The following is a 13,781-nucleotide window of genomic DNA, read 5'->3' as shown; positions in this document are numbered from 1 at the left end:
ATGTAGACCAGCAGTAGAGTAGACAGGACTCACCGATGGAGGCGGACAGGAAGTGGCAGCAGCCGAGCCAGGCCATCATTACACTGTAGGGGCTGAGGTAGGTTACAGTCAGAGGGTGTGTTCCCATAGTCTACAGTGTCTTCCTCTCTACTCTCTCCATAGTCTACAGCGTCTTCCTCTCTACTCTCTCCATAGTCTACAGTGTGTTCCTCTCTACTATCTTCATAGTCTACAGTGTCTTCCTCTCTACTCTCTCCATAGTCTACAGTGTCTTCCTCTCTACTCTCTCCATAGTCTACAGTGTGTTCCTCTCTACTATCTTCATAGTCTACAGTGTCTTCCTCTCTACTCTCTCCATAGTCTACAGTGTCTTCCTCTCTACTCTCTCCATAGTCTACAGTGTCTTCCTCTCTACTATCTCCATAGTCTACAGTGTCTTCCTCTCTACTCTCTACATAGTCTACAGTGTCTTCCTCTCTACTCTCTACATAGTCTACAGTGTCTTCCTCTCTACTATCTCCATAGTCTACAGTGTCTTCCTCTCTACTCTCTCCATAGTCTACAGTGTCTTCCTCTCTACTCTCTCCATAGTCTACAGTGGCTTCATCTCCTCTACCTACATTTCAATCACCTACAAAGGCTTCCTCCTCTCCACCCTCTCTTTTATCTCCCCTATCCTCTTCTTCCTCTCCTCCATCCTCTTCTCCTTCATCTCCTCCTCTGCATCATGTAAACAGTACAATAGCTTCCCCTCCTCCCTATCATCTCAATAGTTCACAGTAGTGTCGTGACGTTGTATTAGTTAATGTGACGACTGTTGTTCATCGAATGATTAAAAGTTTCTAATTGCGTGATTAACTGAATCAAGCAATTATTAACTCATTAACCTGTTAACCAATTATTAACTTATTAACCTGTTAACCAATTATTAACTCATTAACCTGTTAACCAATTATTAACTCATTAACCTGTTAACCAATTATTAACTCATTAACCTGTTAACCAATTATTAACTCATTAACCTGTTAACCAATTATTAACTCATTAACCTGTTAACCAATTATTAACTCATTAACCTGTTAACCAATTATTAACTCATTAACCTGTTAACCAATTATTAACTCATTAACCTGTTAACCAATTATTAACTCATTAACCTGTTAACCAATTATTAACTCATTAACCTGTTAACCAATTATTAACTCATTAACCTGTTAACCAATTATTAACTTGTTAACCTATTAACCAATTATTAACTCATTAACCTGTTAACCAATTATTAAGTCATTAACCTGTTAACCAATTATTAACTCATTAACCTGTTAACCAATTATTAAGTCATTAACCTGTTAACCAATTATTAACTCATTAACCTGTTAACTCATTAACCTGTTAACTCATTAACCTGTTAACCAATTATTAACTCATTAACCTGTTAACCAATTATTAAGTCATTAACCTGTTAACCAATTATTAAGTCATTAACCTGTTAACCAATTATTAACTCATTAACCTGTTAACTCATTAACCTGTTAACTCATTAACCTGTTAACTCATTAACCTGGGGCACCATGGGAAAACTAGTTTTTATTGAGTTTCTATTTCCCAAATTAACTCAAAGAAAATCAGAATATCTATTTTACAACAGCCGCTAATTAACCAGTTACCTCTACCAATCTCCTTCTGAACGTCGTATAGCCCGTGAATCTGCACGGACCCGGGTCTCACCAATGAGTGAGACCCTTTCTTTCTCTCTCTTTCTCTCTCTCTCTCTTTTTCTCTCTTTTTCGCTTTCTCTCGCTCTCTCCCCCTCTCTCTCTTTCTCTTTCTCTCTCTCTCTCTTTCTTTTTCTCTCTATCTCTCTCAGCACCACTTAAAGTATCAGCACTTGTTGCAGAAGAGGTATGTGTGTCCTCACCCCTTGTGTGGACGCCTGTTTTGTGTACAGAAACAGCTGTTGCGTCATGCTAAGCACCACACAGGTACTTCAATAGGACTTTTGGTGGCAGTGCGGCACACACTTCAGCTATCATTTGAATTCAGTTAGATTTTAAGGGAATTTCCAGCCATGCAATGGCTGTTTCTTTCAACTCACTGGTGGCTGGTGGGCGGAGATATAGGAGGACAGGCTCACTGAAATGTCTTGTAAACCATGTGATTGATACTGCTCCATTAATTCCATTACAATGAGCATGTCCTGCTATAACTCCTTCCACCAGCCTCCTCTCCTTTAAATACATTCTTTAAAAGTAATATCATGCTTTTGAGGCTCTTAGTGACAGATCTCTATTGACATCCATTTTGTTCTATACATCCCTCTCTTTTGTGCTTGTCGTCTGTATTTCAGACGAGAGGGAATATATCTGTGAGTACTGTTCATCGTGTGATCCACACAGCAGAGAAGCCAATCCAGTGAGTGTCCCTGACTCCCCTGAGCCAAAACATCAGTTTAGCCCCAAAATACCTTAATACTCACAATACAACGGCAATGATCTTGTAATTCTATTACAATGTCCGTGTTTCACTTGCATTGCATTTTTCTGGATATTGTAGCAAAAAAAGTTAAACAATTGTGGTTTCAGCAATAATGTCAGTACTACAGTGTTTTAAGTACAAATTGGTGCATTTCAAATGAGGTAAAATGGAGCCCAATACATTTTTTAGATTGAGATTTACCTAAGATTTTGCCAGTCCCAAACTTAACCATGTCTTTGTCTCCCCCCTGTGGCATGTGTGAGATCTGCGGCTTCACCTGCCCCCAGAAGGCCTCTCTCAACTGACACATGAAGAAGCACGACTCCGACGCCACCTCTCCTGCTCCATCTGCGGCACGAAATTTGAGAAGGACAGCGTGATGGCCCACAAGAGCTGAGGCCCTGGCGGCCAAAGCAAGGGGCCCTCATCACCAGCCCTGCCCCAATCTGAAATACTTTACCTGGGGCTGTACCCCCCTGCCATGTCCCCTGTCAGCCAGGAAAACCAGGGCCTCGCCGTCCTGCAGAAGGTGGTGCTACCTCTCCCCCCTCAGAATCACCAGATGGACACCTACCAGCCCCAGCTACTACAGCTTGTCCCCCAGCACAAGACTTCCACGCTGCTGCAGCTGAGTGCCCACCTCCTCTCGGGGGCCTCCCCTGTCATCCAGCTGACGGCCCACTCAGCCACAACCACCACCTCTGGCCCACTCACCACCACTTTCCTCACCCTTAGCTCTATTGGTGCCCTGTAAAACCAGTACCATCACGACCCATTAGGCCGTGGAGTGGGTCGGGGAGCCAGAGGGGGAGACCCATAGGGGGGGGGGGGGGGGGGGGGGTGACGTGGGAGAAGTTTGTGGTGGGTAGGGAGCACGAAGGAGCAGTGGTGTGGGAGGGTGAGGAGGAGACCCAGAGGGGGGGTATAGGGTGATGTGGGAGAGTGTGGTGGTGGGGAGGGAGCATGAAGGGGTAATGGTGTGGGAGGGAAAGGGGAAGGGGGATAGGGCAGATGAGGAGATAGTATGGGAGAGATACTATACTGTTAGGATACTGTTAGAGAGTGCAGAGGTGAATGTGTCAAACGGGGATAGCTGTGGGTTGATATAGATTGAGTGATCAGGATTGGTTGGTTTACAGGGCCTTCAGAAAATATTCACACCCCTTCACTTTTTCCACATTTTGCTGTTACAGCCTGAATTTAAAATTGATTAAATTAAGATTGTGTCACTGGCCTACACACAGTACTCCATAATATCAAAGAGTTGTTTTTTCACATTTTACAAATTAATTTAAAAAAACTCAAAGCTGCAGTCTTCTGTCAATAAATATTCAACCTCCTTGTTATGACACGCCTAAATAATTTCAGGAGTAAAAATGTGCTTAAGAAATCACCTAAGTTGCATGGACTGTGTGCAATAATAGTGTTTAACATGATTTTTGAATGACTACCTCATCTCTGTAACCCGCACATACAATTATCTGCAAGGTCCCTCAGTCGAGCAGTGAATTTCGAACACACCAGACCAGGGAAATTTTTCCAATGGCCTTGCAAAGAATGGCACCTATTGGTAGGTGGTTAAACATGTAAAAAAAACGCTGCACACGCTCATGCTCCAAGGTGATATTTATTTACAAAAAATGTTTTGACCCTTAGGTCTTCATCAGGCATCCATCTCCCAGGTGGGAGTGGAAGGTCCTTTTTATAGAGACAGTACTCAGTGACATCACTTTGGATGGTGTATCAATACACCCAGTCACTAAAAAGATACAGGCGTCCTTCCTAACCCAGTTGCCTTAGAGGAAGCAAACCACCCATTGGTTTCACCATGAGGCCAATGGTGACTTTAAAACAGTTACAAAGTTTAATGGCTGTGATAGGAGAGCACTGAGGATGGATCAACAACATTGTAGTTACTCCACAATACTAACCTTATTGACAGAGTGACAAGAAGGAATCCTGTACAGAATATAAATATTCATGAAATGCATCCTGTTTGAAATAAGAAACTAAAGTAAAACTGCAAAAAATGTGGCAAAGAAATTAACTTTGTCCTGAATACAAAGCATTATGTTTGGGGCAAATCCAACACATCACCGAGTACCACTCTTCATATGTCCAAGCATGGTGTTGGCTGCATCATGTTATGGGTATGTTTGTCATCGGCAAGCACTAGGGAATATTCTATGATTTTTTTTAAACGGAATACAGCTAAGCACAGGCAAAATCCTAGAGGAAAACCTGGTTCAGTCTGATTTCCAAAAGACACATTCACCTTCTTTTGGGCAAATTAACCTAAAACACAAGGCCAAATATACACTGGAGTTGATTACAAAGTAGGCATTGAATGTTCCTCAGTGGCCGAGTTAAATCAGCTTGAAAATCTATGGCAAGACTTGAAAATGGCTTTCTAGCAATGATGAAACACCACCTATTCAGACCCATTGACTTTTTCTACATTTTGTTACATTACAGCCTTATTCAAAAATGTATTAAATTAATTGTTTTTTTCTCATCAATCTACACACAATACCCCATAATGACAAAGCGAAAACAGGTTTTACCTTATTGACATAAATATTCAGACCCTTTGCTGTGAGACTCAAAATGTATCTAAGATGCATCTTGTTTCCATTGATCATCCTTGAGATGTTTCTACAACTTGATTGGAGTCCACCTGTGGAAAATTCAATTGATTGGACATGATTTGGAAAGGCACACAGCTGTCTATATAAAAGGTCCCACAGTTGACAGTGCGTGTCAGAGCAAAAACCAAGCCATGATGTCAAAGGAATTGTCCGAGGAGCTCAGAGAATTGTGTCGAGGCACAGATCTGAGGAAGGGTGCTAAAAAATGTCATTCATTTCTGCCGCGCACATTTATTGGAGTGATTTCCACAGAAAATGTGCCACTACGGCATTAAAAAACGACGAATAGTTATAATACTCAACTTCGGTAGACAAGTGGGAAGGTTAGTGTTATGACAAAGACACACATTCCCCTAGGAATGGCAACCTTGTCCAGGTGCTGAGCCTGGTTGATAAGCACATCAGGTGCTGAGCCTGGTTGATAAGCACATCAGCTGCTGAGCCTGGTTGATAAGCACATCAGCTGCTGAGCCTGGTTGATAAGCACATCAGCTGCTGAGCCTGGTTGATAAGCACATCAGCTGCTGAGCCTGGTTGATAAGCACATCAGGTGCTGAGCCTGGTTGATAAGCACATCAGCTGCTGAGCCTGGTTGATAAGCACATCAGCTGCTGAGCCTGGTTGATAAGCACATCAGCTGCTGAGCCTGGTTGATAAGCACATCAGCTGCTGAGCCTGGTTGATAAGCACATCAGCTGCTGAGCCTGGTTGATAAGCACATCAGGTGCTGCTAATTAGTCAGTGTCCCAGGCATTCTGTTTTCATTTTTGTATATATCTGTTTCCGTCACCATCTGAACTTAATGATCAGCTTGGGCTCACCGACCCAAAGGAGTCAAGACAGAGCTGCCTCCGGACATAGCTAAGGTTGCCGCCTCCCTGGGCACATGTTCATTCAACACCTAGGCGCATATGCTGATTTCTCATATAAATGCACCCATTCATTCAGGTTCCAGACCAGTTAACTAGGCCCAAGACGTCATAACGTAAGACCCCTAGACATAACTAGTCCGGTCACAGGCCAGTTAGCTAGGCATAAGACCCCTAGACATAATGAGTGCAACAAAATCAGTAGGGTTAGTTATGGGTTTTGTAACATAGGAGCATGTCTGGCGTAAATGTTAACACATGTTAGCAATAGTGGTTGTAGTCCGGATGGTTGTGAACCGGTGTGGTTCAGTAGTGTGGTTGTGCATTTGTTGAGACGTTTTGTAGCAGGTATTTGTGTCGAGCTAGCATGCTAGGTGAGGTTTAGCGGCAGGCTAATGTTAATCTGATTAATCAGGCTGTAATACATAATTAATTGGTATATACAGCCTGAAACTGTCTGCAAATTTGGTAAATGTTCCTTACAAGCCAGAAAGTTAAACAATTACATAAAATGTGTAGCCTAGTGGTTAGAGCATTGGGCCAGTAACCAAAAGGTTCCAAGATCAAATCCCTGAGCTGACAAGGTAAAACATCTGTCGTTCTGCCCCTGAACAAGGCAGTTAACCCACCGTTCCCCTGAACAAGTAACCCCACTGTTCCTAGGCAGTTAACCCCACTGTTCCTAGGCAGTTAACCCACTGTTCATAGGCAGTTAACCCACTGTTCCTAGGCAGTTAACCCACTGTTCCTAGGCAGTTAACCCCACTGTTCCTAGGCAGTTAACCCCACTGTTCCTAGGCAGTTAACCCACTGTTCCTAGGCAGTTAACCCACTGTTCCTAGGCAGTTAACCCCACTGTTCCTAGGCAGTTAACCCCACTGTTCCTAGGCAGTTAACCCCACTGTTCCTAGGCAGTTAACCCACTGTTCCTAGGCAGTTAATCCACTGTTCCTAGACCAGTTAACCCACTGTTCCTAGCCAGTTAATCCACTGTTCCTAGGCCGTCATTGAAAATAAGAATTTGTTATTAACCTATTTGATGTTAAAAGAATAAGCTATAAAAATGTTATTCAGATGCAAATAAATAAAAATAAAATAAAAATTGGCTAATTTCCTTGAATCATTCAATGTGGCATTACCTTAGATCAACTGTATTTTCACAATGAAATTAGCCTGTTTATTTTGTTTTATTGTAGTTAAACTACTGATAATTAAATTATAATAATCATATAGGTAATATTCCGGGAATCCTACGTTACATTTGGGGTGGCAGGAAGCCTAGTGATTGAATCCCCGAGCTGGCCCCCATCAATATACACACACAATATGTATTAACAATAAAAATCTTAAAATATCCCATTTACACAAGTAATTGGGCGTCATGTAGCCTAGTGGTTAGAGCATTGGGCCAGTAACCAAAAGATTGCTAGTTTAATTCCCTGATCTGACAAGGTAAAACATCGGTCGTTCTGCCCCTGAACAAGGCCGTTAACCCACTGTTCCTAGGCCTAGAATTTGTTCTTAATTAACTGACTTGCCTAGTAAAATAAAGTATACTGGTTGTCTGTGCGGTTTGTTCTTCAGCTGCTTGAAATTTGAGACAAAATATCCACAGGAATGTACTGTTTACCTGACTTTTTAGAGGATAGGTGGCTGGTTCGGCACCGAGGTAAAGTTAGTTTTGTATTGGATATTCGGTTTTCTTTTGTCAATAACTAGGGGGAAAACAACATCCTCAAGCCTAATTTGTGTAGATTTGTAAAAAAAATATATATAAAAAAAATTATACAGTTCGGATTTCCATAGAAGTAAAAATAAAGAGGTGTGGATAATTATTTGGTTAAATCCCATTAGCAGGCGTACACTACACAGGTGTTGTATCGAGGTGAGGTATATCCTGTATGGTGCAGAACTGAGGTGCTTCCCATCGCTAATTGTGTCACCGGATGTCACTTTATACAACGCACTCTAAATAATGACACTTTGATCATGTTTACACATCTGACACTACTCATATCATATGTATATACTGTATTTTTATACCATCTATTGCACCCTGCCGTAGCCGCTCGGCCATCGCTCATCCATATACCTGCATGTACATATTCTCATTCACCCCGTTAGATTTGTGTGTATTAGCTAGTTGTTGGGAAATTGTTAGATTACCTGTTAGATATTACTGCACTGTCGGAACTAGAAGCACAAGCATTTCGCTGCTCTCGCATTAACATCTGCTAACCATGTGTATGTGACATAAAATTTGGTTTGCTTGATACATGTACAGTCTAAAATAAACAGTCATCCGTTTTTAAACTGAAAATGAAGCATTTGTGTAAAACTAACAATGAAATATGACTCTTCCTCAAAAGTGTAGTTGCGTGGTAAGAAACTAAAAACACAGTTCAATCAAAACCTTCTAACCTAGCGGAGCGCTTTCGACACACCCAATCCTTTCCACACATCTACTACTTGCCTTTCGACACACTCACTTGCCCATACACCGGTCGCCATAGAGCCCCACAGTGGACGCATCATAATACCCATAAAACCTAACGTCCAAACACGGAAATGATTCCAATCGTTTTTTTTTCACCATACATTTTTCCAATAGGGTATTTTATAACCACTTCAAACAAGGTCTGTGTTTCATGTAGGCGTTCCCTGGCCTGACGTTCTGATAATCGTGTAAATCTCTATCGGGCAAGGTAACTTTTATTAATATATTCGGCTCTATTTACTCTCAGATTCGAAAATGCTAATTAGCATCAAAGTAGACGTGAAAGATTAAAATCGCTGCAAGCTCCTACACGTCATCTGTAAGATGACATCTTTGGTGTCAGCTAATAGCTACACTACATGACCAAAAGTATGTGGACACCTGCTTGTCGAACATCTCATTCCAAAATTGTGGGCATTAATATGGCGTTGGTCCCCCCTTTGCTGCTATAACAGACTCCACTCTTCTGGGAAGGCTTTCCACTAGATGTTGGAATATTGCTGACGGGACTTGCTTCCATTTAGCCACAAGAGCATTAGTGAGGTCAACCACTGATGTCGGCAATCCAATTCATCCCAAAGGTGTTCGATAGGGTTGAGGTCAGGGCTCTATGCAGGCCAGACAAGTTCTTCCACACTGATCTCGACAAACCATTTCTGTATGGACAGAATTGTCTAGAATGTCATTGTATGCTGTAGAGTGAAGACTTCCCTTCACTGGAATTTAGAGCCCAGACAGAACCATGAAAACATACAAAACATGTACTGACCTCGCCTTCTGGATGATAGCGGGGTGAACAGGCAGTGGTTGTTGTCCTTGATGATCATTTTGGCCAGGGAACATGCCTACCACACCTGTATTTGGCCTCTCCAAATACAGGTATGCAAAGCATGTAGCATCATGCCCAAGAAGACTCTAGAGCTGTAATCACTGCCAAAGGTGCTTCGACAAAGTACTGAGTAAAGGGTCTGAATACTTTTTTTCATTTAACCTTTATTTAACTAGGCAAGTCAGTTAAGAACAAATTCTTATTTACAATGACGGCCTAGGAACAGTGGGTTAACGGCCTTGTTCAGGGGCAGAATGCCAGATTTGTACCTTGTCAGCTCAGGGAATCAATCTAGCAACCTTTTGGTTACTGGTCCAATGCTCTAACCACTAGGCTACCTGCCGCCCATTTACGTGTGTAAATGGGATATTTAATATTTTTATTGTTAATACATATTGTGTGTGTATATTGATGGGGGGGACAATTTAATCAATTTTAGAATAAGGCTGTAAAGTAACAAAATGTGGAAAAGTCAAAGAGGCTGAATACTTTCTGAATGCACTGTTTGTACACAGTCTTTTAACCTTAACCTTTTTAAACTGACTATCATACTTGTTGATTTAAATCTGACTATTAATATAATTAGTAATTCAGGAATGTCACGAGTTAATTACACACACAAAAATATACAGTGCAAGGACTATAATGAATGGTTAAATTACTTCCTGACGCGAAGGGTCTCCACCTCATCACCCTATTGTGCTGCAGCTACCCCTTTCTCAGTTGAGAAGGGCTCATCAGGATGACTGACTGAACCTATACCTCAGTGGACTGAACCTATACCTCAGTGGACTGAACCTATACCTCAGTGGACTGAACCTGTACCTCAGTGCACTGAACCTATACCTCAGTGGACTGAACCTATACCTCAGTGGACTGAACCTATACCTCAGTGGACTGAACCTATACCTCAGCGGACTGAACCTATACCTCAGTGGACTGAACCTATACCTCAGTGGACTGAACCTATACCTCAGTGGACTGAACCTATACCTCAGCGGACCGAACCCATACCTCAGCGGACCGAACCTATACCTCAGCGGACTGAACCAATGCCTCAGTGGACTGAACCTATACCTCAGTGGACTGAACCTATACCTCAGTGGACTGAACCTATACCTCAGCGGACCGAACCCATACCTCAGCGGACCGAACCTATACCTCAGCGGACTGAACCAATGCCTCAGTGGACTGAACCTATACCTCAGTGGACTGAACCTATACCTCAGCGGACTGAACCCATACCTCAGCGGACTGAACCTATACCTCAGCGGACTGAACCTATACCTCAGCGGACTGAACCTATACCTCAGCGGACTGAACCTATACCTCAGCGGACTGAACCTATACCTCAGCGGACTGAACCTATACCTCAGCGGACTGAACCTGTACCCCAGTGGACTGAACCTATACCTCAGCGGACTGAACCAATGGTCGTGTTCGAGAGCACCAAAACCGTTATGTATTGTGGGTAAATTGTGACTGACTGAATCACTGATCTACAAATAATACAAATAGTAATGAGTCGTTATTTATGATGGAAGGTGATTTGTCGATCAGTACGTCGGCAGTCGCCTGTAATCAATGATTTATATATTCACTAGATGACAGCTAGGGGGCACTGTGTTGAAGCCACCGCGCCTCCATCTTGGCATTAACTTACCATGGTAAAAATAAAAAAACATTTTGGAAGCTGTTAGATTTTTTACAATTGATTTGACCTTTATTTAACTAGGCACGCAAGTTATGAACAAATTATTATTTACAAAGACAGCCTACCCTACCCAAGCCAAACCCAGACAACGCTGGGCCAATTGTGCGCCGCCCTATGTGACTCCCAATCACAGCCAGTTGTGATACAGCCTGGAATCAAACCAGGATCTGCAGTGAAGCCTCTAGCACTGAGATGCAGTGCCTTTGACCGTTGCACCATATGTATTAATGTCTACATCAATTTCTGCCAAGTTTATTATATTACAGACATCTGAATGCATTTTATTATAATTATTATTGTGTGAGCTAGACATACAAATAAAAAATATATAAACATTTTCCTTAAAGTATCATTTTTAGAGGCTCTTACTGGTGAGTGCCAATATGGCCGACCGTGGCTTCAAAGCCTCTCAATGGTCAATACATAGCATTAGCAAAACAGGGTTTATATAAATGTCGAACAAGCCCACAGACTGGACTGAGCTGAACCGAATCAGTTCGTCTGCGTGTCCGTACCTCTCCGGGTTTGGGTGTAAACAGCTGTGCGTCCCTGAAAAACGCCCCTGTCGCTTCCGGAACCAATTACATTCCCCTGTACGTCGCGTTCATACAACTAAATAAAACAAATGGTCAAATTACTGCGACGACGAAATGGACCTCTAGCTCAATCTGCACGTTTTCAAAATATCGAGGTTGGTAGCTTTAGATAGATAAATAAATAAAAGTCTCCATTTCTGTAGTAGGAGAAAAACACTCCGGCTGCTTTCTGCCTGTTACCACCATTGGTTACCACCGACTCACCGCAAACCACCTCGAGTAAATGGCTGATCAGGAGCACATTGAGATAGACACGCTCCTAGACATGCCTGCGCCGGGGCGATCTAGAACGGGGAGAGCAGCGGCTCTGGCTCGGCTACTGCACCAGGACTGCACTTATCTTCTGGAGCTATATGTGAGTAGTTATTGAGCGAATTTGTCGATATTTGTATATATTTTTTTAGGGCAGCTTACTGGGTATAAACAACACCACATAGCTTACCTCCCACGTCATTCGCGACCCGTTAGACCTCAGGCCTATTTCGCTGCACCTGTAAAGGCACCATTTAAGATATTTGTAACTTTCTTATTTTCATTTCCCTTCGATTAGTCTCATTAGATAAAATTATATTTTTAAGATCTTGTTTCAGGATAGATCTGTAGCCAGATGGTAAATTCCAACATTGGTCGTTAGAAATAATTAACTGTCTACTGTAACTGTGCACTTGCCTTGCAAAATATGCAATGCTGCTGCAGTTCCTAATTGAATCATCCTTTTTAAAACCATCCCTCCCTCTCCTCCATGTTCCCAACCCAATCCATTAAACTGTGACCCAGGGGAACCCACCCTAGTCGATTGAGTCACTCAAATTTGGCTGCTGGCTCCCATAGACAAAAAATACATCTACAGAAATTACCAATATATGTGAATTAATTGTATAGAGTGAATTAATTGTATACATATTATTATTATAAATATACAATCGTTTTGATTGTTTAAAAATGATATTTTATTGGGTTTGAATAAAGATGATGCTTTTCACGGAATAGCCAACACTTTTTTTCCCCCCCCACAGAAAACAAAGTAGATTTCTCCAAAATCAGTGGCAGGTTGGTGTGCACTGTTGGCGCACATCTTAATTTGTAGCAGCGTATGTTACTCATTAGTACTTTAAAAAAAAATCATTCTGTATTCATGCTTATATTATCTTTTCATTTTCTCCACTCCCTGGCCCTCCCCACCCACCTTTTCTCCTCCTATATCCTCTCAGAGGGAGAGGGAGAGCCTCTTGTCAGACCACACCCCAGCGGGGGACCGCATCGTGTCCCTCTCTCTGTCCTCGCCTGACCTCAGCTCTGACGAGCAGGTTCAGCTTCTACACTCAGCCCTGCGCAAATGCTTGGGACTACTGGAGTGTCTAATCCTACGAGAGGAGGAGGAGATGGGTGAGCTAGAGGGCGAGTATGAGACAGTGAGAAAGGGCGTCCGGGATCGACTGGGACATCTGCTTCACAGCACCAAGGTTCTACTGGAAACCGAGGAGGACGTCACCCCAGACCATCAGTGCAATGAGGTTAAAAATGACCATTTTTAATTACCATTATCATGGGTTATCTTCCATTTAGTGATAAAAAAACATTGTCCTAATCAGTCTAAAGCACAAAATTATATTTTGGGATAGCAGTTAGCCTAGTGGTTAGAGCATTGGGCCAGTAACCTAAAGGTTGCTAGATCAAATCCCTGAGCCAACAAGGTAGAAATCTGGCGTTCTTCCCCTGAACAAGGCCGTCATTGTAAATAAGAATTTGTTCTTAACTGACTTGCCTTGTTAAACAAAGGTAAAAAATAATTGCTTGTGAGAAAACCTTGATGTTTTTGTAACTACGGACTTTACTTTCTCTTTTAGGAGGTTGATGGAGTTGTGGGTACTTTTGGGGCGAAAATGTGGACCTATCGGGTCCTGCTAGAGCTGATCCATTGGGCCAACTCTGCCTCGCAGACCCTTCACGTCCTCCACTCCGAGAGGGAAGGGAGAGAAGATATCTAGTTCCTCTCTCAGTCTAAGATTAGTCAGCTTTCAATAGCAGATATGTTATTAATGAAAATCCTAAGGTATTATGACATATAGTCCCCAATGCGGGGAAGCTTTACTAAAATCACAACTAACCTCCTTTTATGAAATGCTAAAAATGACTTTCATCAGACGATTGTA

This window comes from Oncorhynchus clarkii, chromosome 21 (genome assembly GCF_045791955.1).
Source record: "Oncorhynchus clarkii lewisi isolate Uvic-CL-2024 chromosome 21, UVic_Ocla_1.0, whole genome shotgun sequence".
Taxonomy (NCBI): Eukaryota; Metazoa; Chordata; class Actinopteri; order Salmoniformes; family Salmonidae; genus Oncorhynchus; species Oncorhynchus clarkii.
Note: the sequence above shows the minus strand (reverse complement) of the source record.